The sequence below is a fragment of the Pinus tabuliformis genome, chromosome 5_2 (assembly GCF_031772625.1).
Source record: "Pinus tabuliformis cultivar Carrire ecotype Pingquan chromosome 5_2, CPIR1, whole genome shotgun sequence".
Taxonomy (NCBI): Eukaryota; Viridiplantae; Streptophyta; class Pinopsida; order Pinales; family Pinaceae; genus Pinus; species Pinus tabuliformis.
In genome coordinates this window covers 16,773,392-16,794,203 of record NC_142306.1, presented here as the reverse complement: position 1 = coordinate 16,794,203, position 20,812 = coordinate 16,773,392, and the positions used below count along the sequence as shown (strand labels likewise).

The 20,812-nt window shown below is 38.6% G+C and overlaps 1 pseudogene across 1 annotated transcript in view; it reads right to left on the bottom strand.

The window, feature by feature from the left end:
- Positions 1-2,343: 2,343 nt before the first annotated feature.
- LOC149157263 (sister chromatid cohesion protein PDS5 homolog A-like) overlaps positions 2,344-20,812 on the bottom strand; it is a 167,036-nt pseudogene continuing 148,567 nt past the window's right edge. Inside the window, exons 16-18 of the transcript XR_016261210.1 lie at positions 9,530-9,580; positions 9,358-9,434; positions 2,344-2,706 (exon numbers count right to left, since the gene is read on the bottom strand). The product of XR_016261210.1 is annotated as a sister chromatid cohesion protein PDS5 homolog A-like (transcript). The remainder of the gene's footprint in view (positions 2,707-9,357; positions 9,435-9,529; positions 9,581-20,812) is intronic.

The window sequence follows — 20,812 nt, the reverse complement described above, 5'->3', positions numbered from 1 at the left end:
TACATATGCTAATTACAATGCTAAATAATATCATGTGCAACTATAAATAATTTCAACTGCATAAAATATATTATATAAAATCTCAAATATTACAAAATGAGTTTCCAGCTTAATATTGGTTGGACTACAATTTACACGTGAAATATTATTTCGTCACTTCAAAAAATTATCATTGTGTTGCCAATGCAATGTAGGTGAATTTACCAACTCTAGAGACATGACCATCAGTCTTTATATGTGTGTTTCATGCAGGATATTAGTTTTAAGGGTATCATTAGTCTGATTCTCTTCTCTCTCTCTTTCTGCATTTGTGACTTCAGTGTTATTGTTCTCCTCTTTCTTCTATTCTTGCTTCTTACCATCAACACCGAGTTCCTCTTCTGAAAATGAGAGAAGATACAATGCAAAGTATAAGACATGAAAGATGATGAACACTGAAATATAAAATAAAGTAGACTATAAAGAATTTATATGACATATACCTCAACATCAACAATGTCAATGTCATTTTTCCCCAGAAAAGCAAGAAGCTCGATGAAGTTTTCTTCAGTTGGGCGATAGTATCTATTATGTGGCAAGATGACCTGCATAAACAAAGCAACTAAAATGTTACCATAGAAAAGAATACCTTAAGACTTAGTATTCAACCTTCAGGGAAATATTAGGCACAATCATGCTAACTAAGTTACATGCCAAAATTCTCGAGCTATAAATAACTTGTGAAAACAAAAGGAAAGAAAAAAACAACATATAATAAATAATGTATGACAGCTGGCTGGCAAATTGCATCATAGAAGAAAAAAATTATCCTATGGTTACCCATACATATGGGTGGGTAACCTACCCCAATATGCCATGATCCTTAGGGTCTAGAGGAAGTAAACCTCCTACTAACATAATCATTGATTGGTTACATCTTGGCTTCTAAACAACTACCATGATTTCCTTTACACAACATATTATTCAAAGATTTAGAAAACAACACAAGAACGAAGGATATAAAATTGTGTTCAATAATGATGATACATTCAAAGCATTGTGAGGTTAATAAAATAGTTTTGAGCAAATCAAATAAATATGGTAATCTGAAAATTTTCACTATGCCTTTTTTATCACAAATATAAAAATGTGAAACAAAGATCTATGTAATTATTTGATGAAGAACTTAGATTATTGTTTTAGAAAAAAGAAAAATATTTTTCCAATCAATAAATATTTTTGAGCACTCATTTCATTGAAATGGAAGTGGTCTATAAACAATATCCCATTGGGATGAGACAGTGTGCATAAATTGTAATAAATTGCACTACAAGGCAACAAGTGAATTTTAAAAATTGGAATGAAAGATACCTTGGATGTTTATAGTATTAATTGCTCATGCATCAATGTTTAATTTTATAAGATAAAATAATAAACAATGGCTAAATCACATATATCCAATTTTCAACAGATATATTTTTAGGTTTTACAAAGGTGTCCCAGCGTAATTTATTTCATAGTTTGACACTTTCAGTTCCAAATATTTCTTCTTAGGCAAGGGTAAAAGCCAAAAAAAAAAGTTCACGTTGGTTGGATTTATCAATATAGGATCAATCCTCTAATGCTACACCCCTTTCATAATTTCAAACTAATCTTGGGCAAGTTTTCCTTCGGATGTCAAATAGAATAAATTGATGTCGATGATAAACAACAGAGATAAAGAGAGAGGATGGAAGATCTTAACTGAAAATCATATAACACATTTCGAGGGTCAAATTGTCAACAATAAATATGTCCTTAAAATTTTTTGCACTGCATCAACAAACTTACTAAAGATTATGCACCATGTTCTTTTAGAAGTTTAATCATAGCCTGCTAGTTAGCACCCTTTGCATTTGCAAATGGCCGCAAAAGAAATTGTCTCACTTAAGTCCTCAAAGAAAACAATGCACATAGTGGATTTAGTACCACTGATGTTCAAAAATTGAAAAAGAAAAACAAATTAATAAATACTCCAAACAAGGTAAATATTTATAGCAACAAAATGTTTTGAAGGCGAAAATCGCACTCCTTGCTCTTGATCTATAAAACAAGCTTTCAACTGGAAATAAGTTGTGATACCAAAAATGCGAACTACAGGAAGGCTCAAGTGGAACTGGCTAATGATAAAGAAGAGGCATTCAATGCCAAGATGATAATTTGGAAGAATTTTATCTATGAGTCGATGGAGGTAACCAGCAAAACTCTTATCTCACCTCTCGCAAAGGATCTATGATTGTGAATCAAGACTATTGACCACTACGTTTCAACGACCCATAGCAATACACCCCCTTATTTTGCAAAAGGGATAGTAGATAACGGAACAGCAACGAAGTTTATGTATTAATCATAAAAACAAAGTTACAACTATCGCTCTTTAAAGAGAGTCGATGATCAAAGTTCAAATAATCCGCCCCTTGGGCTAGCAGCGCTGTCCCTTTTTATAATGGCCAGGTGGGAATACCAAAAATACAGATAGCCTTAAGGTAGGGAATAATTCGCCATATCTTTAATCTTCAGTTATCTTTTCGTCCTCTTGCACCGATACTGCGCTTCTTCTTCCTTTTCCTAGCCCATGCGCTCCGATATCGATTTCCTCGTTTGGATGCGGTTCGTTGTCAAAGGGACATCAGTTGGTTTTGCCTTGTCTTTTCCTCTGGAATGACGATTTTCCGTTTTCTTCACTTTCTGCATAAAAAAGACAATAATTAATCATTTTACATCAATCACAATACCCCTTAATTCTATCATAATCCTTTATCATATGACCATCTTAGAATGTAAAGAAGTTATGAATTAAAGGAAAAGATAAAGAAATAAGTGGCAATTACATACCTTTTCTAATGCTCAACACACCCCCATGCTTACCCTTTTTCACGCACTCATGAAAACATTGTAATTGACATGCAAGGCAGTTAGGGAATAGGTTGGAGAAGGATTTTCAGTTAGTGGTCTAAAACCATGATTTCTAGCTAAGACTTCAAAAATATGCCCTGTCTGACCTTCAGGCAATTCATATAAGGCTCTATATCCTGGTGCAGGATACCAAATGATTGGACTTCGAAACCTATAGCCTAATCAAGACGGACCTTCTCTCAAGATGAGGTCACCATAGATAACCAAGCGGTCAACAGCTAGCCTAAAATTCTCATAATTGAATGGCTCTCTGTTTTGGATATTCCGATTAGAAGTCTGGTATCGGAATTTGGCTGCTACTATGGCAAGGTCTTTGATGGTTAGGAAGTATTCTACCCCTTGCTGGACAACTGCTTTGTGAATAGGTCCCAATGTCTGGATCACACCCTTTGTTCTCATTAAGCTCATATGTTTATTCCATAGTTGCAATGGGTTTCTAAGTTCACCCCTTACCCACAGATCTAACCCATTCTTCTCTCTCTGGAAGATATTGTAGGCTTTAAGCCATTTTATCTGGTTGACAGCAAAAGAGATGAAGGCCTGAAGCTGGATATCACCCACAAAAGCGCCAGGGTTCTTTTCTGTTTCTCCATCCAACACAAGATTATGTAAATAAAACTCACATAACAATTTCCGGACTTTCACCCCATAATGCTTACAACAGTTTATGAAATCATCAATGGTTTTTATCTCTATAGGCACCCCTGCCTTGACAGCCTTAATTTTTAATTGTAAATACCTTTCCAAAAAAAACAAAGCATAGTTTTTGGCGGGTGCCCTACACGCTAGAACATCAGTATACAGAGAACATAAGATATCCATTTGATTCATAATTGTGTCTAGTCTATGGGTTAACTTTTTAACTTTTTCCTCTGCCCTTCGCCATCCATCGAAGGCCTCGCTCTCTGATGCATTGATGTTCTTTAGCTGCTGTTGTAACTTCTGATATTTCTCTTGAGGAACAGTTTCCTCTGTGAGCTTTTCTATCGTTTGTTGGGCCTGTTAGCGCTTGAAATTTCACCTCAGGCTGAGAAAGGTAAACCTCAAGGCAACATCAAACCATTTAGCCTCGTAGCTAGCCCTACGGGGCAGGAGAAGGCTCTCTCCGGTCTATCTCGGTAAAATCTTCAATAGATGAGATGACCAATAAAGTAACACTGATATTAGGCTAGTAAACTGATCAAAAGGATTGATTTGGGGTTTTTTGGATTTTTGGTGGCAAAATGAGGAGAGGGCAATTTTGGGTGTGGGGATTGGACACAGTTTCTGCAGGGGGTTCTTTGGGGCGAGGTAGGAGACAGTATTGATGCCTTTGATTGAGGTGGATGGTCAGGAATGAAAGGTGAGGAGCTAAAGAGAGCAAACAATAACTTTGAATTCTCTTTAGACACTAGAAAACATTGAAATTAAACAAACTTAAAAGCAGAGCATGGCAAGCATGAATTCTTACTTTAACACTTCATTTGTTTAATGTGCAGAAGTAAAGGAAAGGAAATGATTCACATAACACACTTACAAGTACATTGAGAGACACACCATCAACACATGAGTCCACAAGAATCCCAAAGAGGACTGCAAAACCCTGGTCTTCCTTAGCCAAAAATTGCAGAGATACAGTGAATAATACAATGATAGCTTCTCCCTCAAGAGTCCAACCATGAAAATGAGCAAGAAAGTACATAATATAGATGATCTAACCTCTTTCCCTGCCTCCATGGGTCGAGCTCACTATCCTAGGAGCTGTTTCAACCACTTATAAACTATGCACTACAAACTAGGAAGTCAAAACAACTTGCCTCTATAAGCTAGGAAACCAATTCATTCATTTAATATTTACCCTTTACATGAATGAATCTTCTAGAAGTGTTACATGAGAGTAAAAGTGTCTAAAAAGTACAATAATTACATCAAAGAGAATCATAATTCACCCCAAAAAGTCAAACTGGGTCAAATCTGCGTTTTCTGAGCTGTACAGTGCATTTTGGCAAAATCTGCCTGACGGGTCGTGCGCCCGACGGGTCGCGCGCGCCATGTTTGGGGCACTTGCAGGTGTCCAAATTGGGCAAGAGTAGGCTTGTTGGAAAGGTTTGCGAGTCTACTTTCCAACCCAACTAGAATTTTTGAATTTGGAGTTCATTTGCCCTGTCAAAAATCAATTCTCCCAAGACTGCTTTCTGCAATTCAAAAAAGTGGCAGAAAGTCATTTTTTGCTAGTTTTTTGACTTTCTGGAGGCCCAAAACTTCACCAAATCTCAAGTCCATCCATGAGCATATGTAACTTTGCATGACAAATCTGGAAATGCTGAGTTTTTGCCAAACGGAGTTGCCATGATGAAGGGTCGCGTGGGGGGTGAGACCCGTTAATGGGAAAAACCTGCAAATTGCCTGAAAATGCCAAAATTCACCCAAAATTCTCAAAATTTCTTGGGATTTGTGCTGTGGCTAGGCTATTTAGTGCCTTGATCCTTGAGTGAAGCCTCGGCCAAGATGTGGAGGGGATCGGGCCTCTTTCTCCGTTTTAGTGCCTTCGCCAACCGCCTTTGAAGCACTTTCATTTTTGCGTTGTACACGTGCATCCGTGCCCAATAATGGTTTTTCATGTTTCTCAGCAAATTTTTATCTTGGTTGGCCTTAGCCAACAGCCTCTCCAAGTGTTCATTGACCCGGATGAGCATGGTCTCCCGCTCCATTGGCACTAGATCACCGGGCCTTCTTCGGTTCAAGATTCGGTCACTACGGATGCTCCACAACTCATCAAGAAGTTTCTCATCCTCCAACTGTTTGTTGCGCTGCTCCAGGTATGAGATTGTCCATTGTGCACCTTCTAGTCTCTTTTGCAATACCTCATTTTCAGCTCTAAGGTGCTGAATGATCTCCTTTGCCTCTTGGCTCGGAGAACTGGCCTCAAGATCAACAAGCTCAATATCTGGAACTCCTGATGGCCCCTCATCAATCATGGGCTGCTTGCCCCTCTGTGTTGCCTGTGCTGCTGAAGAGAGCGAGGCCCCTTCCACCTGATGTGGAGATAACACTCGGTGAGCTGATGATGAAGGCGAGACCCCTTCCACCTACTGTGGAGATAGTACTCGCCGAGCTGCTGCAAATAAGGCCCTCGGGCCTTTCTGATAGGTAACCAAAGGTGAGGAGCTGACATGTCTAGTGACAGGAATGTCATGCTGCTGTGATGGTCCTCCCTCCTCGTGAACAACCTCATGATGTGGCGAGGGTGGTGCTGTGCATGACATATACATCATCATACAATTTCATTTGCAAGGATGTTATGGGAGGTAGGGTTAGGGTTTAATTTTTTGATTTCTTAGGAAGAGGGGTAGGGTTTAGGGCTCTTAGCAATTGTGGAAGGGAAATTTAAATAAAAATGATAGGGAATATGGAATGGGAGGTGAAAAATAGGGAAGACAAGGGATACCTCAAAACAGCATATAAAACCCTAGCAATTTGACAACTTCAAGCCAAAGCACAATGGAGACTTCTACTTGCAAATGGAGACCTCTACAAATATAATCATGATCTTCTTAAACTGTAACAAGCAACAATTTTTCATGATTTGAGGGCATACCTTACAAAATTTGGCAATTTGTGGCTCCTTGGCAAGTTTACTGGCAAATTTCTATGGAGAAATCCCCAACGGGTCGCGCGCCCCTGACGGGTCGCGCCAGTGTAATTTTTGCACTGGCAAATGTGTCCTGATGGGTCGCGCGCTTTTGCAGGAGGCTTTTGGAGGCCTTTCCGGTGTCGGAATCGGGCGCAGGATAGCTCGTTGGAAAGGTCTTTGAGTCTACTTTCCAACCCAACTGGAATTGTTCAATTTGGAATTCATTTGACCTGTCAAAAATCAAATCTCCCAAGATTGGTCAAAAAATGCCAAATGAGGCTGCCTCAAGGAAGAGTGTTGTTGCAGTCAACTTTTGAATGTCTTCCTCAACCCCAAATTGAGCTCATGATAGCTCATTGGAAATATCTGTGTGTCTAGTTATCATTTTACCCACTGACTTATCTTTCTTGGTGTCTTGGTGCATCTCCAACTGACCCTCAAGCCTCCTCTTATACTTTTCATGTTCACAATTCAACGACCGAGATTAAGTCCCTAATCAACGGCTAAGATTAGATCTGGCTTGATCCTCGTTATTTAGAACTTTCTCACCCATATTATATTAATACACATTAATATTTTAATTTTCCTAAATTTAGACTTAGATACTCATTAAAAATATTAATTATTTTAATATCTCTCCATCCGAGTGGAATTTCCCCAAATGATTTCTAGGTCTTGGAGATCTCATGTGCCTTAGCCTCTCCACCAATTTTCATAGCTAGAGCACATCCGATGCTATCAAAAATCAACACAAGGTTGGTTGCTAAGGTAACAGTGGGTGACCTACTCAAGTGCCACTCAGATTGTGCAACATGGTTTGGAGCTCTTATCATTTCAACCAATGGTAAATTTATTGTCGGGGGTCCAAAATTTAAATTATCGGCAATATAAGAGAAAATATCAGAAATTATCGGCAAAATTGAAAAAAATACGAAAATAATCGTTTTTTTTTTTTTTTTCAAATTTTTATTCTTTTAAAGCAACATCAACATCAAACAAACACATTGTCACACAAATATGAAAATAAAATTATACAACTACAATATAAAATGTATAAGATGTATATACTAGATATTGAAGTCTGAAATATGATATTTGTCATTTTGTAGTATAATCTCTCTTTCTGGTAGTATCACAAATTGAGTTCTTTTCAATAAGACAATGTCTGGGGTAGCTCTAGGGCAAATATGCACATCATGCCTTGGGATTTGGGTTAGGTGGTATTTCAAGCGGGTGATTCCAATTTCCGCCAAACATGCACACCACGCCCCGGGATTTTGGCAAGGTGATATATCAAGTGGGTGATTCCGCCAAACATTTCCATTCCACAAAGCTTACATCTCAACTTTGCTCTATTACCATGCTCACATTGTTTACCATACTCCCACATTTGATCCAATGGCTTTGCCATTTTGTAGAGTTGATTAATTTTTCAGGTTTTGGACCTACCACACAAAACAAATGTGGAAATTCAAGAGGATAAGAAGAGGTAAACTCTAAATTTATAGTATATACTAATCTTGGAAAACAAAGAAAGGGAAGGCATTTTTTTTTACATACCTGGAAATAATAAATATGGATATGGTATACTGGAGTAAATCTCCACTCCAAAAGTGCTCAGCGGATGGCAATGAAAACTATGAATTTCCTTTGTTTGCTTGATAAAAAATGGTCACAAGACTCACACAACCCTTAAAGCTCAATCTTATCCCAAGAAAAAAAAAAATACCCGAGAAAAACCCAAACCGCAACTTATATTCGGGTTATTTTTTTCTATCAGGGCAATAATTTCCGATTGTCTCGCGATATTTTGAAATTAGCACGATAAATTCACCTAGGCAAATTATCGCAATAATTTCAGGTGATAATATCGACATAAGGTCTTTCGGCAATAATATCGCGATAATTCCGATATTATCACGATATGTGCAACAGTGATTTCAACACACAACTCGCAGAGGTAACACTGCCTACACCCTTTTCAGAGCAAATTGTTGCAGCCAGACTTGTATTTTGTATCTATGACACAAACAAACTTTTGACAAATACAATGATAGAGTACTATGCAATTCTTCACAGCTCTTTGAATTCATTGGTGCAATAGTCTTCTTTTGTGCAGTAACATGGGTGGCCTAAATGCCTTTACTTTGATTGTACCAGTCACTTAAAACACGCATTCTTTCTTTTTATTTTTTTCATCTCTAGCTGTTGCAAATTGGAACTCTCTTGCATGTATAAAGTATCAACATTCTTATGTCTCTGTTGATGCATAATAAATGCAAGGAAGTTCCAATTGCAGCAGCTAGATATGAAATAAAGAAAGAGAAAGAATGTATGTTGGCATTCATACTAAGGACCACTATTTTGGGTGTTGATCTGTCATGCTAACATACAGATTTTTGAACACTTGGGATGCCCCTCGGTGACTGAAAAAACACCAGCCCAATTGGAAGAGTGATTAGTGGTAATGTTGAGCTAGCTTCCCAGAGCTATTGCCTAGGTTTTCCTGGTGCACTACTGAGCAATAACATATCGAAGCACCATGAAAGTCAAAAAATTCGAAAAATATATTTCTGATGTTTATTACATGCCTGTTGAATATGTGCTCAAAATGGCGGATGATCTAAAAGATGTATCATATAGAATATATGAACCAAAATGCAAGAGACATGAAAAAGTATCAATTATATTAGTAATCAATCTCCTTTAGCCCACATGACCTGCATGTTGTACTTCATATGTTGATCACGTCAACATATTTGTATTCACGTTATATCAAATACAGAAAAATGGAAAATTAAAGTACGTACTGGGACTGGGAGATCCAGCTTCATGCACTTGCTCAACTATTTTTCCAGGCTCGACCAAAGGCTCGAGTGTTATGTCACTGCAATTAGATGAAATTGCATCCATCCTCAGTTCATCTTTTAGAATAGCATATTGAAAATTCAAATCAATGAGTTTCGCCAGGCATTTACATACCCTATTTCTGGAGTCATTGCTTCAGAAAGTAATTTCCCCTGCTTTTGTTTCCTACAAGAAAAATAAAAATAGAAAATGTTTAGTAGTAGTGGTTCCTGTTCCATGGAAAAATTCAGAGTTCAGCCTGAAAGCAAAGCAAAATATCACCAAAAGATCTTAGTAGAGAAATGTAACCTAAACAACATATGCTTTTAGAAACAATTCAAGTGAATAATGTGGACCAGATACGTTTGTGTACACGGTGTAGAAACCAAGATATACACTAAAATAGCCAATGTCATTACTCCTGAGAGGGGCATCAAATAACATTCTAGGAACTTTCCCATGATAGTTCCTGAATGATCCTCAATCATATTCAGTACTTTAAACATCTTTGGATTTTGGTGGAAGGAAAACAACAGAAACCCACAAATCAAGATGGCATGAGAAAATTTGAAAGTGGGAATCGAGAAAAATCATTAATTTTAACCTCGACCATGACTAACAATGTGATTAAATAACTAACATTCGAGGAACTTTCCCATGATAGTTCCTGAATGATCCTCAATCATATTCAGTAGTTTAAACATCTTTGGATTTTGGTGGAAGGGAAACAACAGAAACCCACAAATCAAGATGGCATGAGAAAATTTGAAAGTGGGAATCGAGAAAAATCATTAATTTTAACCTCGACCATGACTAACAATGCGATTAAATAACTTAGAAATGCTCAAATATCTAATGCACCATGTAAGAAATTGATAAATATTTCTGACACTCTGAATGAGTCTAAGGCATTATATTTAAAAGATATGGTCAATGCTACTAAAATTAAGATAACAAGATCAAGATCTCATCTCCAGCATCAAAGCATTGAGTGATAAGATGGCTGCTGTAGGAACAAAAATAAAGGATACGGAATTGGTAAAATTGATCTTCAGATGATTGCCTGGCCTTATAACCCCTTCAAAACCCCATTCGGTAGAAAATTAGGAAAGCATCTAAAGCAGTTCTTGAAAAAAGGAAGCCGAAACAACAAACAAGAAATCTAGAACCAAGAAGAGGCAATCTAAGTTGCATGAAATGTGGAAAAATATAGAAGTCTCCAAAACAAGTATGGCTGGGATTGTGACCTCATCCCCTCCTTCCTCCCCCCTTCCCCAAGAAAATGGAAACGTCAAACAAAACATCATATATATATATATATATATATATATATATATATATATATGATAATAACACATTTTCTTGCAAAAAATCGAAGATTTATTAAAAACTATGCCCATATAATGACACCCCTAACAATCCTTCTAAAGAAAAACTCATTTCGATGGTACGATGAAGCATAAAAGTGTTTTGAAGACTTTAAGGAAAATATGTCTAATGCCCCTATATTGGCAACTCTAGATTTCTAAAAACCTTTTGCAATTGAGTGTGATGCTTCAAGTTTTCGTATAGAAGCAGTATTAAGGTAAGATGGTCATCCAATAGCTTTCGAAAGCAGGAAACTCAATAAGCGAGAATGTCTAAAATATACATACAACAAAGAAATGCTCGCTATTATGCACGCACTAGACAAGTTGAGGCAATATCTTTTCGGAAGTAATTTCTCCATACGAACAAACTATAACAATCTCTAGTACCTCCTCCAACAAAAAACGCTCTTTGAAGAACAACAAAAGTAGATTGAAAAAATTGCTTCTTTTGACATTGTGATATTACATAAAAGAGGAAAGGACAATGTAGTGGCAAATGCTTTGTCTGGGAAAGACGAAGAACCATCATTACTTGCAGTTTTGGTCATTGTTCCCAAATGGCTTAATGAGATTCGAAGTGAATATGCAAAAGATCCAAAAACCAGTGCCATAATCAATAACCTTCCTCAAAATTCAAAATTTGAATGGAAGGACGATATTATATGGTAAAAAGGAAGAATTTATCTGAATTCAAATTCCAAGATTAAAGCCAAGATTCTCAAGGAGTCACATGATTCATTATTAGTCGGACATGTAGGGCTCTTTAAAACCTACTATAATGCATGTTAGTCATTCTTTTGGAAGGGAATGAGTAACGATATTCAGAAATATGTAGCATAATGCAATAAATGCTAGAGGAATAAAAATGAAAATATTATGACACCTAGACTACTTCATCCTTTAAATATCCCGAATCAAAAATGGGAAGAAATATCAATGGACTTTATTGAAGGTTTACCTGTGTCTGAGGGTAAGGATAAAATTCTTGTAGTAGTCGACAAACTCACCAAGTATACTCACTTTATTGGAATGAGGAAATTTGACTCAACAAAACAAATCGCTGAGATATTTTACAAAAATGTTTACAAATTACATGGATTTCCCAAGGTCATTGTGAGCAATAGAGATGCCAAATTTAAGGGTAATTTTGGGAAGGAATTTTTCAATCATAGGAACCTACCTCAACATGAGTTTAGCCAAACAGATGGCCAAACAGAGATTGTCAATAAATGTTTAAAAGCCTTCCTACGTTGTTATCCCACAGAAAAACAAAACACGTGGGTTCAGTGGTTACATCTCATTGAATGGTGGTACAATTACCACATGTCATCAAAAATGACTCCATTTCAAGCTCTATACGGTTACAAAACTCTGAAACGGAAGGACCTTGCCATTATTGAGACAAAACTTCCAGCTGTTAAAAACCAGTTAGAAGAAACTCAAAAAGGCGTCCAAACTCTTAAACAAGATCTAAATAATGCAAGAAATCGTATGAAGCAACAAGTTGATCGAAATAGAACAAAGAGGGAATTTGAAGTTGGAGAATGGGTATTTGTTAAACTTTAGTATTACAAGAAGTTATCCTTAAAACAGAAGGTAAAATACAAATTGGCACCAAGGTTTTATGGACCATACCAAATCGACAAAAAGATTAGCCAAGTAGCATACAGTTTAAGCCTCCCTAATAAAAGTCGTGTTCACAACGTTTTCCATGTTTCCTTCCTTAAAAAGGCACTTGGTGAACATCAATCAGCACAAACAACACTTCCAACTTTAAATGACGAAGGAAGGGTCATTCTAGAACCAGAAGGCATCATCTCTATCAACGAAAAGAAGTTGTGATCTCGAGTAATCAAAGAATACCTAATCAAGTGAAAGGACTTACCAAAAGAGGAAGCTTCTTGAGAGACTGAAATGTTTCGTCAACAACATCTGTCGTTACGTATGCTTTGAGGACAAAGCATCTTTTCAGGATGAAGGCAATGTTATGTAAAAATTAATTAACTCTGTAATGATTAGTTAAATTAAGGAAAAAGGGCATGACCAAAGATCGTGCCCATTCACCAAGAGGCACCCAACGTTGTATTTAAGCCAAGGGCCTCCCACAATTGTATCATCATTTTTCAATTATATATATATTTGTCAATCGTTGAGTTCTTTTACTCCAGAATGAAGAGGATACAACAACCAAGGAGCTTAAAGAAAGAACTAGTTACTGTGAAGGACTTGAAGTAGAAATCATCTCTCTCAAATCCAATCTTGAAAAGTCAAACAAACAATATGAGGAGATTCTTCAAGTATATAAAGAACAAGAAAACAAGTTTAAGAAGGAAATCATAGAGTTGAGAACTCAATTGGAAAAGACTAGAGATGAGAAAGAGGTTGAGGTAAGTATTCTAGAAGGAACGTTAGCGAAAAAGGATAAGCAATTGATATTTCAAGATAGCTCAAATATATTGGACAATATTCTTAGCAATCAAAGGTCTCCCTCCATTCAATCTAGTATTGCCTTTCTTGAAAATGTAAAAGGTTAATCTAGCTCACAAACTTGTGCAAGCAATCATAAGGTTGTCAAAGCAAATTTTGAAAAAATAGATAAAAGTCAACCAATCCAACAACCAAAGAAAGAAAATCTTCTAAGCAAATCATTCACTCCTAACTATCGAAGTAACAATCAATACTCTCCTCTACACAATAATGTTGAATGTTTTATCTATCATAACTTTGGACACTTTGCAGCCAATTATAAAAGCATATTCACAGGAAGATCAACAGCTCCCAAGTACTCAGGTTTCTTTAAGGGATATTGTTTTTCTTGCAACATGTTTGGTCACAAAGCTACTAATTGCAATAGAAGGAATATGAAATGATTCCTCAGCTCCGTTTTCTGGTCATATAAGATGTTATACTTGTAACAAGGTTGGGCATAAGGTCACTGATTGCATATCAAACATTTGGAATAGAAGAAAAAGGTGGGATAAGTTCCAACACATAATTAGAAATTGCAAGCATATATGGAGGAAGAAGGAACATCAATCAAAAATGTAGGGAAGCTTGACCCTACTGCAGTCCATCAATTTTAAAGCTTACTTTTCACAGTGACTACAGAAGTGATGTGAGGTACATGACCTCATGAAGAACAAATGATGACTATCAGCGTAATATCCCTAAGGGAAACTTAATAGTAAATATTCAAAGCAAAATAGTCAGACATCATAAAAACTAGAACAGACAATCAGACCATGAAAATGCTTACACAACAGCGTTGTATACTCATTTTATTAATTGGAAAAGGTGTGCAATCAAGGTGCTAAAATGAGTGCACCTGGGCTTGCTTTTAGCAAGCTAGCAAAGCCCACAATGATCCTTGAATCACCCTCCTCCAAGCTCTGTCAATTTGGCCCAACCACTGGGTTGTAATTCCTAGAAAATGGTGTTACTGCCTGAAATGAAGAGCTGCTAAAGCCCTCTCTACTGCTTAGAAAATTCAGAGAATTTAAAACTGGCCTCTACTCAAGAAACCCAGAATAACCCACGAAGGGTTTGGCCAAAGCTTAACTCCGGAATTTCGACCCCCTTGAGCTCGACTAGCTCTCCTGCAGGGAAATTCGACCTCCTATTGAAATGCCCCCAAAATGCCTGCAAACCTTGTTAGAAGGCTTCCCAAGCCTTCCATCTCCCCCTTGAACTCCCTTAAATCCCCAAACTCTCGGAGTGCCTCTAGAAATCACTGTGCACTCCCTGCACTGTTGTGGCTCTCTTTGTTGTTGTAAATTGACCTCCTCCTACTAGTACGAACTAGGTTGAAGAAGAAATCCCTCTTTGGGCTGGCACTCGAAGTCCACCGAAGCAAGGGCTGGGATTTCCACTCGAAAACACCCGGTGTGCTGAATAGCACATGCAGACTTGTCTCACTGCTCTTGTCAAAGACAAATTCTGAAATGATGAATGATAACCAAAATGAGAGCTCCTCCCTTCTTTTATCGAATTGCCTCCAAGACTGGCCATGTGGGCAAACATCGACTTTCTCCCACCTTTTTCGAGCCAATGAGAGCGTACTCTCCATGTGGGCCAAAAATGCCTTCGTGGTGGCCCCCACTTTCCACCAAAGCGCAATTTTTCATTGAGCACTATAGTTGGAGTACCTCTTAGGCCAAAAATCACCTATGAGTCCCCTAGGCCCCCTTTTCCTAAGTGAAATAATGCAAAATGCCAAAATTGGTCAAAATTTCAATATTCCCTTAGTGAAACACTAAGCAGGAATATCACAATCAGAACCACAGGATTAGTGATGTATGATCTCAAGGGGGACTATGCATGAGTATCTTGGTGATGGTTCTCTATTTTGGTTTGATATTCTTTTTTTTGTTCTGGTATTACTAACATTACATCTGATGTAGTAACAATAAACATGAACATACAGTACAGGCTCAGGGGGAGTTGTGGTTATGAAAGTTCAGCGTTTTACTTTATGTACATGGATCTTATTAAGGATAGTTGCGTATATACACGAAAATTGATCTAGACAGTGGCATATGTTTCTTTGAGATGAAGAAACAGTGGGACAGACTCCGGGGAAGTAATATGATATGCTTCAATCAGTTATTATTTGGCTTTCTGGTTCTTGGTAATTCTTAGGAATGATGGTTGGTTCATGATGGTTCATGAGATGTTTAAAAATGTTATTGTTGTTGTGATTCCTTGATGGATTTGTTGATTGATGAGTTGGATATATTCAGATTTGATAATGATAAGATGGCACGGGTTCAGGGGGAGCATCTGCTATGCTTCTAATAGTGCATTGTTAGCAATATGATGTCTAGAGCATTTCTTATTGATTTATGATGAGTATATATCATTGGTGATGTATAGATGATGTTGTTGAAGACACATGTTGTTGAACTCCTAGATGATGACTCAGTGAAGATGATCCTACGTTAATCACTTGATGAAGAAGATGTGCATGCTATGGTTAATGATTCACTCACTACTTGTTGACATTTATATTTTGTTGTCATTATGTCTTCTATGATGCATATGGTGAAGTTATGGATGATGCCTATATGTTGCTTGAGCTATATGTGAAAAGTTGCTATGATGTTGTTACTCAGTTCTATGTGATATTCTTTGTTTGCGCACATGTTATTGATGCATATGATGACGTATATGCTGCTTGAGGTTTGTGACTCTTCCTATGTGTAAAGAGAGCATGCTGATCTTGATGAGATGAGATCAAGGAGATGAGTTACTCACAGAGCTTGATTGCACAATCTTATGCTACAATTGGTTGATGATGAGTTCATGATTTACTCGTTGTTGTTGGTATCTCTCATTGATGAGAAGATATATACAAATTGTTGTCACTATGTCATGGGTTATCAATGATGGATGGATTGCAAATAGGGATCTTATAGATGATTACTTAAGTTGCATTTTGATATGCTCGATGAAGTATACTTTATGATCGTTATTGATGGATGCATGAAGATAATATCATGGCATTGATATTGCTGATTATAACCCTTCCTATATGTGGAAAAGGCATGTTACATGAACTCAAGAGGATGTTTATTGTTGTTGTTGCTACCACTGCTTAATGATGCCTGGAAACATTGCACATTTGGTCAAATATTGATGACTACATTGTCCTACATAATGATGATGAAGATGTTCATGTTGCAGGTTCCTATATGGTGTATGATGGTTACTGATGACTATCGTGGTCTTGCAACCTCATGAGCGAGGTTCTTGGTTTTGGTTAAAAAGGTCATATCTGTCTCTTGATGTAAAGGTCATATAAAGACCCATGTTGTAAATCATTGTAAAATTCAATCATGTAGGGCTATTGGGGTCAAGTCATTTATGTATGTAATTCCACTACTTTGGGCATTAGATGTAATGTTGAGTCAAATATGTAACCCCAGTATGGTGGGTGATTGATGTAAGCATGAGTATTGGTGAAGGGAAAGGTCATACTTGGTTGAATCATAAAGTCAAGTATTTCATTGAAGATCTTCATCATATGCTCAGGGGGAGCATGGTCAGTATATAGTTTTCATATTCAGCAGAACAAAACTACACTGATCCTCGCTACAAAAGGGAGAGAGAAGTCTTCATTCAGCATTGGTCAGCCCTTTTCCCTTGATGTCAAAGGGGGAGAGTGTTGATTTTTGAGTAGCTTGGGAGGTACTCCAAGCCCTAGGGTTCAGGTTTTGGAGGGCAAAGCGCAACAAGAGTCACTTGTGGGCTTGGAACCCAAGGTTGGGGTTTTGCACCCATCAAGATTTGGGCCAAAACCACGAACACATTTTGACATGTGATGGATGAGGATGATAGCACTCGTCGTGACGAATCCGACACAACGAAGATCACCCGATTCTGAGTTGTAGAAATGGAGTTTTGAATTCTTGAAATTGTGGAGTGGGTTTGCACCAAATGAGTTAAGGTCGGCTTAAGTTTAGTAAGCCTCTTGACACCTAGACAAGCCCCTGTTGGACGTTTTGAGAAGCCCTTCTTATGTGTATAAATAGGAGGTGATTTTGTCTCATTTAGACATATCCATTTGTACAACACATCGCAAGAAAATAGCTTGTTGAGGAGAAAATGAGACCTTGTCTAGGCCGCATCGAAAGCAGGCTGAACAACGAAGAGGAGAGGGCATCGTAGGGCTGTTTTGAGGCCCATTTCAGGTGACCGAGTTGTTGGTTGGAGAGTCGAGGAGTTGTGCTAGAGGGCCGACGCAAGGAGGGACTGTTTGAGGGCCAATTGAGGGTGGACAGTCCCAAAACAAGGTTGTCGCAGACTTGTAGGTGGAGATTTAGGGCAGCCGCAGTGACTTGAAGGAATTTCGAGGTCTATTTGAAGGCTAGAACAGCATCAAACTACCTTGTCCTCTCAAGGAGGGGCAAAACGACATTCAAGGGGAGCAATTATGGGCAAAATGAAGGCTGGATAAGGGACTGTGTTTTGTAAGCTAACCAGGCCTAGTTTGCAGCGATGAAGGCAAACCTCAAACAGTGATCTAAGGTATGTTTTGTGAAACATTCTTTTAGGTGTTGGATCCATGATTCAGATCAGTTTTGGATCGATTGCTATTGCAACCTGTGGGAGCCAATTTGAAGGCTTGATTCGGTGATAGAAAGCCTTTCTAGGAGCAAATCCTACCGTGAAGTATTGGGTGCCATTTGTCTGGTGGAGGGCAGTGTGTTGGCTACCCAAAGTAGCCCTAGACAAGAAATCTTGAAGTGACAAAGAGAGTTGAAAGTTGGGTGAAGTTTAGTGCCTAATGTGCAGCACTTTGATGGACAAAAGTGACTGCTAGATTGGCGAATTAGAGCTCAGGGATTGGCCAGCCTAGAGATCAGATAGGATCAACTCGTGTACATGCAGCAAAAGTGACTTGCAACAGTGTTAGGTGGCAGCCCTCCTGGAGTCTCTATGTGTTGTCCTTTGAAGGACTAAGGGGCAGCTAGATATCAGTACGGAAGCGAAGGACTGGCAGGACAAGATACGACATTGAAGCTGCAGCAAAGATTGTCATTGTATCTTGTATTCCATAGATTGTTGTATTATTTAGATTGGTTTAATATAACAAAGATTGGACTGTAAATTATTGTACAATATTTGTTAAACATTGTGTATACTTATGCATATGTGATTTACTGCTTTATATTTTCCACTGTTCAAAGTAGTTCTTGTTGAGATTATTGGTTTGGTAGCATCAGAGATTTTAAGATTCTAACCTAGACCCAAGATCGTGGAAATTCAACATGGTATCAGAGGGTGTTTGAGCTACTTTGGAAGTCAGTGAATCAGAGTTGTGCACAGCGAAGTACAACTTAAGAGGGAGTTGGTCACATTGTAGGTGACAATGTCAAAGTTGCAAGTTGGTTTCTAGTATGAGGACAGGTTGGAGGGTTTGTCCAACTATAGTCCATGGAAGGAAAGGATCAATTTGGTCTTGCAGGTCAACGGGATCTGGGAGTTCGTCGAGAAAGCCATAAAGAAGCCAACTGACCCAAAGGAGTTGGAAGTGTACGAGGATTTGGATACAAGGGCAAGATTGATCATCCTTGATAGTGTGAAAGATTCCCTAATACTTCATTTGTCTCGAAAGAACACTGCACATGAGATGTGGATGGCTCCTCATAATTTGTTCCAGAATAAGAATGAGAACCGAGTATTGGTATTGGAGGATAAGTTGAAGTCCACCAAGATGATACAGGGTGAAGAAGTGACTTTGTATCTGACGAGATTGTCTCAAGTCAAAGATGAGCTTGCTACCGTCGGCGTGACTATTTCAGATTCTGATATGGTGAGGATTGCTTTGAAAGGGTTCACCGAGGAATGGAAGCCCTTCATCGAAGGTATTGTTACCAGAGAGAAGATGCCAAACCAGAATAGGCTGTGGGACGACTTCATTCAGGAAGAGTTACGAGACAAGGATCTTCATCCGAAGAAGAGGGCTTCAAAGGATGACATGGCACTTGCAGCACGAATGAAGGTTAAGCAGAAGGACTTGAGTAAAGTCAAGTGTTTCAACTTTGGCGAGATGGGTCATTTTCCGTTGAGATGTCCAATGAAGAAGAAAGGTGATGACGAGAAAAAGAAAGGAAAGCAAGTTGACGGTGTTGCCACTTCTGCTGAGACAGATGCTCTCACCAGGAGATTGGAGGAGGAGGACTTTGCTATGATCTCTCATTTCTCGTAGGGTACTATCAATGAGGATGTATTGTACGTGGACAGTGATGTGACGAAATATATGATAGGGTCACAGGGGGTTTTTGAGACTCTAGCTAAATGGGACTCGAAGTTGTACTTGGTGTTAGGTGACAAGAGATAGAAGGAGATCTGAGGATCGGGAGTTGTGGCATTCACAATGGAGACAAGATGAGTGATGCGGGTCCAACATGTATTATTTGTACCAAGTCTCAAATATAGCGTGATTTCTGTCTCGATGATCAAGAAGAAGGGGTTTGAGGTCTTGTTCTACGATAGGAAGGCAAGACTCAGGCCTAGAGGCTCTAGCTCCGATGGGATTGTGCTTGGAGTTAGAGTGCATGTTTTATACAGGCTAACGGGCAAGCCTATGGATCATGGGAAGAAACAGGTGGAGCAAGTGCAAGTTCCAGAGGTACAGGTACAAGTTCCGGAGAAGAAGGTCCAAATTCCAAAGGCTTAGAGGGAGTCGAGTTCTAAGGGGAGCTTGCAGATTCAGAGGAAGACTTTGCAGCCCAAGAAGAGCGCGTGGTCAGTGGGAAGCAAGGGTGCTTCGACATCTGGAAAGAAGGAATCATAGAGGGATTCAAAAGTGATACAGGAGAAGAAGAAGAAGCAGGATGCTTCCAGTGATAGCGACACTTCCGAGAGAGGGTTAGTTCATTCTTTAGGGATTGCCGGAGTGGTGAGCACCAAGAGTTGGGCGAGCGTTGCAAGTAGTGATGATGATGATGAGTTACTTCCTAGTCTTGTAAGTACCTTCGTCGCTAAGAGAGAGTGTTGACTTTTCAGTAGCTTGGGTGATACTCCAAGCCCTAGGGTTCAGGGTTTGGAGGGCAAAGCGCCACAAGAGTCACTTGTGGGCTTGGAACCCAAGGTTGGGGTTTTGCAGCCATCGAGATTTGGGCCAAAACTATGAACAAATTTCGACATGTGATGGATGAGGATGATAGATCTCGTTGAGACGAATCCAACGCAACAAAGATCACCCAATTTCGAGTTGTAGAAATGGAGTTATGAATTTTTTGGATTGTGGAGTGGGTTTGCACCAAATGAGTTAAAGTCGCCTTAAGTTTAGTAAGCCTCTTGACAGCTGGACAAGCCCTTGTTAGGCGTTTTGGGAAGCCCTTCTTATGTGTATAAATAGGAGGTGATTGTGTCTCATTTAGACATATCCATTGCTGCAACACATCACAAGAAAATAGCTCGTTGAGGAGAAAAGGACCTTGTTTAGGCCGCAGCAAAAGGAGGTTTAACAGCGAATAAGAGAGAGCATCATAGGGTTGTTTTAAGGCCCATTTTAGCTCACCAAGTTGTTTGTTGGAGGGTT